The 6,982-nt window shown below is 41.4% G+C and overlaps 2 non-coding genes across 2 annotated transcripts; one reads left to right on the top strand and one right to left on the bottom strand.

Moving 5' to 3' along the window:
• The first annotated feature begins 881 nt into the window (after nt 1-881).
• Nucleotides 882-988, top strand: LOC112726111 (small nucleolar RNA R71). The gene has a single exon (XR_003165177.1). It is a non-coding gene; the product is annotated as a small nucleolar RNA R71 (small nucleolar RNA).
• A 4,338-nt stretch (nt 989-5,326) lies between these two features.
• LOC112724910 (small nucleolar RNA R71) lies at nt 5,327-5,434 on the bottom strand. Its single transcript, XR_003164050.1, has one exon. It is a non-coding gene; the product is annotated as a small nucleolar RNA R71 (small nucleolar RNA).
• Nucleotides 5,435-6,982: the final 1,548 nt, after the last annotated feature.

Here is a 6,982-nt window from a genome sequence, read left to right as displayed (position 1 = left end):
TTCTGATGGTTTGTTCAGCTCTTCTTTAGTCTCCTTATCACTTATAGTAACCATCTTGAAATCTTCCCATCTGACTTTCTTTGCTTCACCTCTCGGATTTTTCTCTGTGTCACTTGGGAAGCTATCAGTAGGTTTGGGAATCTTCTCAGATAGGTATCCCACTTGAAATTCCAGCCTCTTGATGGTGTCTCCCTGATTCTTGATATTGGCTCGCACCTCCTCTTTGAACACCTTGTTATCTTGAATTTCCTTGCATATGCCTTCAAGTAGGGTTTCACTCCTGGAGAGTCTATCTTCAGATGATGGTGAGTTGAGATTGGAGGGGTGAGAAGGGCCATTTTGACTTTGGTATGGATGTTGAGGTATGTTGTTAGGTGGGTGCTGATATGATCTCTGTGTGGAATGTTGGTGAGTTGCATTGTTGCTGGGGTTGTGGCGTCTCTGATCTTGGCCTTGATCCTGTTAATTTCTCCACCCAAAGTTTGGGTGGTTCCTCCAACCAGGATTATATATTTTGGAGTATGGGTCATGGTGCTGCCTGGGTGAATTTCCAATGTAGTTGGCTTGTTTCTGATCACCCTCTGCCTCTGCATTCACTCCTTCTTGAGTTGCTGCTGAAGTGGTGATTGCTGCTACTTGATTCCTCTCCATCTTCTTGGTGAGGTTAGCTAATTGCTTGGTAATCATCTTGTTTTGAGCTAGCAGTGTTGCCTCTTTCAGAAGCATAGAAATAGTCATTCTCAGCTACAGTCTCAATGACATCTATGACTTCTTCAATGGTCTTCTTCTTGTTCAGAGATTCCCCGGATGAGTGGTCTACTGCCTTCTTTGATTCATATGAAAGACCTTCATAGAAAATGTGCAACTGCACCCATTCATTGAACATATCTGGCGGGCATCTTCTTGTCAGGTCCTTAAACCTCTCCCATGCTTCATATAGAGTCTCACCATCTTGCTGCCTAAAAGTTTGTACCTCAGCTTTTAACCTGTTGATCTGTTGAGGAGGATAGAATCTTGCCAAGAATTTGTTTACCACATCTTCCCAGGTTGCTAAACTCTCCTTTGGAAAGGATTCCAGCCATTTAGATGCTTTGTCCTTGAGTGAGAAAGAGAACAGAAGTAGTCTATAAGTGTCAGGATGAACACCATTAGACTTCACAGTATCGCATATCCTCAGAAAGGTGGTTTGATGTTGATTGGGGTCTTCTTGGACACTTCCTCCGAATGAACAATTGTTCTGAACAAGGGTGATGAGCTGTGGCTTTAATTCAAAGTTGTTGGCATGTATGGTTGGCCGTTGGATGCTACTTCCATAGTTTCCTGGGTTTGGATTGATGTAAGAACCCAGAACTCTTCTCTCTTGCCCAGCCTGATGTGCTGGACCTTCTCGGCCATGGTTGTGAGCCTCTCCTTCATGATGGTTCTCCATATTCTCATCCATATCTGGTTCAAAGTACTCCTCCTCTTCTTCAGCACCAACTACTCTCTTTCCTCTTGCTTCCCTCCTTAATCTAAGGAAGGGCCTCTCAGGTTCAGAATCAAAGGAAGTTGAAGCCCCGCTTCTTCTACCTGTCATACAACCAACAAGGCAAAAGCAAGAAAGATAGATGCAGATAGCAATTTCTACAGAAATGCTGTTAGTATGAGTGATGCAATATATTAAACAGTTAGTGGGTTGGTGACTGAATTGTAAACAACTGAGAGAAATGGGTAGGGGAAAGGGAAGAAAATAACTGAACAAAAAGTAAATTACTCAAATGAACTTAAATCAGACAAAATAAAAACAAATACTCAATCTAGTTATCCACCAATTTAATCATTGCTGATACAAAATCAATCCCCGGCAACGGCGCCATAAACTTGATGCACAAAAACTTGTCCTTTAACAAATCTCCCTCAACAAGTATACCGAATTGTCGTCAAGTAAAAACTCACAATAGAGTGAGGTCGAATCCCACAGGGATTGATTGGTCAAGCAACTTTAATTGGAAGAATGTTCTAGTTGAGCTAAGCAGAAATTGGGTTGAAAATTGCAGCAAATTAAATGGCGGGAAAGTAAATTGCAGAAAATAAATGACGGAAGGTAAATTGCAGAATCTTAAATGGAGAAGGGGAGTTTAGCATGAAAGTAAATAGCAAAAAGTAAAGAGAATGGGTAAGATCAGAAATGGGGAGTTCATTGGGCTTAGGAGATGTTACATTCTCCGGATCAAGTTCATTTTCATCTCTTCCTCAATCAATGCATTCATTAATCTCCTTGGCAATCTTAAGTGATTGAATTCCAATTCCTTGGTAATTCAATCTCTCAAATCAGATCAATAGCCAATTCCTTGGTCTAATTGCTCATGAGAAGAGATGAAGTGTGGTCACTGATTATACCACATGTATTTCCAAATCAAAGTATTAGGAGAATTATATGTCACCATATTCGCCCAAACCCCAATTTGGTCCAACATGAGAAAGCAATTCTAGCATGATCTCTTCATTCCTCTTCCAAGGTTCAGAAGAGATCCAAGTATGAATAGCTTCTTTTCCAAGATAACTACTCAATTGGAGGAAGATTAAAAGCTTTCTAGTAAAATCAAGAGAAAAGAGAGAAGAAGGATAATGAAAACTATTATTGATCCATCAAATTACAACAGAGCTCCCTAACCCAATGAAAGGGGTTTAGTTGTTCGTAGCTCTGGGAATGAATAGCATAGATGGAGAGTACATTCTGAGAATTTAACTAAAAGTTGCAGAGAAAGTAAAATACAAAGAGTAATTCTAATAATGCCGAAAGCTCTTCTTTTTCTAGTTCAAAGTTCTCCCTATTTATACTATTCTTCTGATCTTCTAGTTGGCTCTTCAAGTGTTGGATATGGGCCTTTGGATCTTGAGTTGAAGCAGTTATCTTCTTCAGTGGGCTTAGCTTTACTTGCAGAGAAAAAGTGTGAAGTAGGCAAGGATTCTAGCTTAGGACGTTAGTGGTGTTAACGTTAAGTGAAAGTGTGGGTTCGAGAACGTTAGTGACAATCACCTTTTTCACTAACGTTCCTAACCCAAGGATGCTCCACGTTAACTTCAACGTTAGTGGCATCAACGTGACCACTAACGTTGCGTCTTGGTCCTTCGCACACGTTATTGGGACTTACTTTTTCCAATAATGTTGAGAATCCTCCTTTCTCCCTACGTTAGAGTTCACGTTAGTGTGGCTAACGTGACCTTTAACGTAGGCTTGCCACATCTTCGAGAACGCTAGTGACACTTACCTTTGTCACTAACGTTCCAAAATGCCCCTACTTCCCACGTTAGAGTTCACGTTAACTAGGTAAACGTGGCTTCTAACGTGGTATTGCTAGCCATCTCCAACGTTAGTGACAAAGGTGAGTGTCACTAACGTTGGCTCATCATCCCTTTTACTCATGTTAACTTCCACGTTAATGTAGTTAACATGGGAGTTAACGTGGCTCATAGTGGCTCATCCCAACGTTAGTGACAAAGGTGAGTGTCACTAACGTTGGCGATTTTTTGCTCCCTCCACGTTAGAGTCCACATTAACTGAGTTAACGTGGCAACTAACGTGGCTCAAAGTGGCTTAGCTCAACGTTAGTGACAAAGGTGAGTGTCACTAACGTTGGTCATTCTTTTGTTTCCCCACATTGGAGTCCACGTTAACTGAGTTAACGTGGCTCTTAACGTGGCCAATATGAGCTTGGTCCAACGTTAGTGACAAAGGTGAGTGTCACTAACGTTGGCTTCATTTTCTTCTTCCTCGTTAACTACCACTTTAATGTAGTTAACGTGGCGATTAACGTGGGCTATGATGCCTTCGAGGACGTTATTGGCGATTACTTTCTCATTAACGTTGCAAGCTAGCTCCCCTTCCACGTTAGAGGTCACGTTAGTTAGACTAACGTGGCTACAAACGTGGTTCTTCCTTGCTTCCTTTGTCCTGAAATCAAGCAATTTGTCATTCAATTCATGCATAATTCTCATGAATTCATATAAAAATCACAATGTTAGCTTGAATCAAGATGTAAGTGAAATTCTACCCAAAACTTGCTTATTTCCTAAGAAAGTGCATGAAACTACCCTAAAACCATAAAGAAAAGGTCAGTGAAACTGGCCAAAATGCCCTGGCATTAGCGTGCCACTTGGTATCGAAGGCGTGGCACGCCACTCACTATTCTTCACTTAGGCGTGCCACTTGAATCCTAGGCGTGGCACGCCAGTGTCATTCAGAGAGCAAAGAAGCATTGGGGCGTGCCACATGAGTTCGTGGCATGGCACGCCAAACAGAGGAACCACTCACTCACAAAGGGGCGTGGCATGCCAGACCCTGGGCGTGCCACGCCAGACCCTTGGCGTGCCACGCCAGACCCTGGGCGTGCCACGCTAGGGTCTGGCGTGCCACGCTAGTTCAACTTTCCAGAGAAGCTTAGCCAAGCATAAAGCAAGAGCGTGGCACGCCAGACCCTGGGCGTCCCATGCTAGTTCAAGTTTCCAGAGGCAAAGAGAAGTGGAAAAAGACTAGGGCGTGCCACTTCAGCTCGAAGGCGTGGCACGCCAAGGTTGTTAGTGAAGAAGAGCGTGCCACTTGAAAGGCTGGGCGTGGCACGCCAAGCTAAAATTGAAGAGCGCGTGACATACCACTAGAGCACCAATCACACGCCAGCTGGGAGGTCACACTTATTGAGTTTCTTTTCCCTCCAAAATGTAATTTTCCTTTTTCACTTTGGTAATTCTTTCATTTTACTAGGAGTAGTATAAATACCCCAAGGAGTACTGAAGAGGGGGTTAAGCAGTTAGTTTTAGATCCACTTTTACACTTCACTTTTGAGTACTTTTTTTTGAGCTATGAGTAGCTAACTTCCCTCTCATTGAGAGAGGGAGCTCTGTTGTACTTGATGGATTGATAATAGTGAAATTCTTCTTCTCTTCATCTTCTCTTTGATTTGCTAGAAGGAATTTCGTTCTTCATGCTTAGTGTTCAATTATCTTGGAAAAGAGATTAAATGCAATTAGGTTTCATGGGAACCTTGGGAAAAAAAACAGAGTTGATGCAGATTTTGAACTAAAGACTGCACTAATCAACTTGATGCCCAAGTTTCATGGTTTACTTGCTCAAGAGCCTATTAAGCACCTTAGGGATTTCCAGACAGCCTGTTCTACTGTTAGGCGTAATGGTGCAGATGAAACTTCTATTTTGTTAACTGCCTTCCCATTCTCTCTTGAGGGAAAGGCAAGGGAGTGGTACTACTCCCAACCTGAAGCGACTGTTACCAACTGAGATACGCTCAAGAGAGAATTTTTGGAAAAATACTTTCCATCTGAAGTCACAGATAGACTGAGAAAAGAGATCTCCTGCATTGTTCAAGGTGACTCAGAGACCCTCTATGAGTACTGAGAGCGTTTTAAGAACCTTTTAGATGCATGCCCCCATCACATGATTGATAGACTAGTATTGATCAGCTACTTCACTCAAGGCATGAACCCCCAGGATAAGACTACACTAGATGGTGCTAGTAATGGTTCTATGAAAAAGTACAGGACCGCAGATGAAGCATGGCAACTGATCAGCGACTTAGTTGAGTCCACTAGGAATCACAGGGAGAGGCGTAGCCACCCAAAAGCTGTTGCAGAGATATCCTCTAGTGTTGAAACTACTGCTCTTACTCAGAGTATATGTGAAATGACCAACCTACTGAAACAGATGCAGTTAAATCAACAACAAGCGCATAAAGCTCAGCCTCCCCCACCACAACAAAGCCAACAGTTGGTTCCACAAAGAGTATACGAGATCTGTGCTGATTATAGTCATTATACTGATGAATGTCCGCAGCTCCAACAGGAAGACAACACTGTGGCAGCCACTTGATGGTGACCCATGAGTGTATTGGTAAAAATTTCTTCAATAATATCGTGTTGCAGGTATAGCTCTACCAACAACAATCCTTGGGTATCAAATTTAGAAGAGGGATTTGGTTATCACAAGTTCAACCCCAATAGAAATAACCGAAGTATTCAAACCTCGGGTCGTCTCACAAGGAATGGGCAAACATGTGCTTCCACATTGGTTAAAAATCCGGGGGTTGTGAGTTATGAGCAAGAAAATAAATGGAAATCTTAACAAGCAAGTAATCTTAAATTGCAACAAACTAATTCAGTTAACTAAACAAAACATGAGTAATTCCAATGAACAAGTAACATCCCACTTAATTCTATTCTAAACCAAATAAATAACTATAACTAAGATAAATAATTGAGAATTTTGGTTTTCAAATATGAATAATAAAGGCAACTCTTGGCTAGGCATGGGAATTGGGGTCACCATCCTTGTCTAACAACTATATCTTGACAATTATGCGGAACCAAACTCATTAAGTCTACTTCTATACATGAAGTACGTCAAATGGTTTGGTCAACATCAACCCATAAGTCCTAACCTCACTATTAATTAACTTAACAGAAGGTTAGCATCAATGGTTATCAAATTGACCACTAAGGGTTCCCAAATCATCAAATCCATTAGACCCAATGACTCAAGTTTACCCAATTCTCTTGGCCTAGGCCAAGAGTGAAGAAGACTACTCCATAATCAAAGTAAACAATTCATCGAACACATGGTAAGCATTAACAAGAGACATGTTCAAAATAGCAATTAAATTAAAATTTACAAGTACCCACTAACAATTATAAACATACAATCATCCAAAAAACAAAACTAAACATAGAAATCATCAATGCAACTTCAACAAGTTAAAATTCACAAATGTATATGTGAAATAACCAACCTACTGAAACAGATGTAGTTAAATCAACAACAAGCACATAAAGCTCAGCCTCCCCCACCACAACAAAGCCAACAGTTGGTTCCACAAAGAGTATGCGAGATCTGTGCTGATTATAGTCATTATACTGACGAATGTCCGCAGCTCCAATACGAAGACAACACTGTGGCAGCCACTCGTAACTTCTTTGACCACCCAAATCAAGGATA

This window comes from Arachis hypogaea, chromosome 11, assembly GCF_003086295.3.
Source record: "Arachis hypogaea cultivar Tifrunner chromosome 11, arahy.Tifrunner.gnm2.J5K5, whole genome shotgun sequence".
Lineage (NCBI taxonomy): Eukaryota > Viridiplantae > Streptophyta > Magnoliopsida > Fabales > Fabaceae > Arachis > Arachis hypogaea.
This window is presented reverse-complemented; position numbering and strand designations above follow the sequence as displayed.